The following is a 1,684-nucleotide window of genomic DNA, read 5'->3' as shown; positions in this document are numbered from 1 at the left end:
ACACACACACACACACACACACAGACACACACACACATATATATACACACACCCACACCCACACCCACACACACACACACCCACACACACACAGACACACACACACACACACAGGAAGTTAGACTGGGTTCTCGGGACGCCGTCCTCACTCGCTCGCGCTCTGACACACTTTAATCTGAGGTGATTAACTAACAGACTCACTCGGGGCTTCAGGCGTCAGGTCAGTGTTCAGTAACACCAAACTGCATGCTGGGAGTTCACGCTCACAATCACCACCATTTGTCTCAGGGTAGAAAAGTCCCACTGAGACATTCTGAAGCGTGGCTGGTGGTTTCCTTCAGCAGACTCGTCAGCTGTCCTCCAGCTGAGCCTCAGCCGCCGGCTAACACTGTTAGCATCATCACAGCTAATTGACACAGCCAACTTCCTGTCCGCCGAACTGGAGGACATCCAGAGCAACGACCCCACACTGGTCCTGGAGCAAAAACTGATTTTATTTACGGGTCTCATTTCATATCAGGTCGGATTCCCTCTTTTTTCCTGGATTCATTTTGGACTTTGGTTCTTCAAGATTTCCAGAGGGTAATTTTTGTGACATCCCTGAATCTCTGAGCAGCTGGTTCACGCTAGAACTATAATAAACTTAATAAAAAGGGAGCAGACTAACTGGAATATGATTTGTTCCCATTGAGACCAGTAAAGATTCAACCATAACTATTTGTGGGGAACTATAAACAGCTGGACATGCTAACATGCTAACATGCTATGTTTTCCAATTAAATTAATTGACAGCTAGCTTATCCACTGCACTAACCCACCACAACCTGCTTTGTTTTAACCTTCTTACAGCTAAACCTATCAGACCCAGACAGAACCAGTGCTAGCATTCCCCAACACAAAGTTAGCCAAAAAAACTGACATGAAAATAATTTTAAAGAAATTCTACCAAGACATTTTTAGAGACCCAATTAATTAACATATGTATTTAGAATGAAACTATATGGACACTTTCTGGTGGAGAATAAAATGGGACAAGCCCGTCATGCTAGTATGCTAGCACTTAGCAACACCTAGCTAAACAACTAGCTAAGGTTCAGATAGGACACACTTTTCTTCTTCAATAGGCTGATGTAGGTCTTACCAGTCCAACAAACTGGAGCTCGTTGTAAAAACTGTAAAAATAGTGACCGATGCTAACACTGCTAGCGGGACGTTGCTAAGTTAGCTGATGCAGCAAATGCAGGCCTTTTTCTTTCATAATGTCAAACGAGTCTGTTGAAGAACAGCAGCAGCAAAATCCAAAATGTCACAGTTCAGCCTGGTGGGTTTCTTTTCAGGAAACTGTTCCAGAGCCAGGAGGAGTCAAGGTCCGAATCTACCAGAAACTGGGAGTGAAACCAGTTTGAGACGGTGAGGAGGCTGAAGACATGATCCTGGCTTTATTACAGCCGACAGCATGGCCTGACCTGTCCTTGGAGAAACAAGTAGGTTCACCGTCTTGCAGTTTTCTACCAACCAGAAAACTATTTTTGACTAAAAACGTTTTCAGCAAATCTATGAACGAGCTTGGATGACACAGTACATATTACACCGTGTCATCATTTACAAAGTCGCCTGTAGGACCACAACACCACAAAGTCCAGACCGGAGACAGACAGTCGATGGCTGTTCTGCAGCCACAAGA

General features: G+C 44.5%; 1 protein-coding gene across 5 annotated transcripts in view; it reads right to left on the bottom strand.

Moving 5' to 3' along the window:
* Window positions 1–1,684, bottom strand: part of grin1b (glutamate receptor, ionotropic, N-methyl D-aspartate 1b) — a 61,676-nt gene that overhangs the window by 28,780 nt on the left and 31,212 nt on the right. The window lies entirely within an intron of this gene.

The sequence above is a fragment of the Poecilia reticulata genome, unplaced genomic scaffold (genome assembly GCF_000633615.1).
Source record: "Poecilia reticulata strain Guanapo unplaced genomic scaffold, Guppy_female_1.0+MT scaffold_257, whole genome shotgun sequence".
Classification (NCBI taxonomy): Eukaryota; Metazoa; Chordata; class Actinopteri; order Cyprinodontiformes; family Poeciliidae; genus Poecilia; species Poecilia reticulata.
The sequence above is the reverse complement of the archived record's forward strand: the minus strand, read 5'-3'. Positions and strand labels throughout refer to the sequence as shown.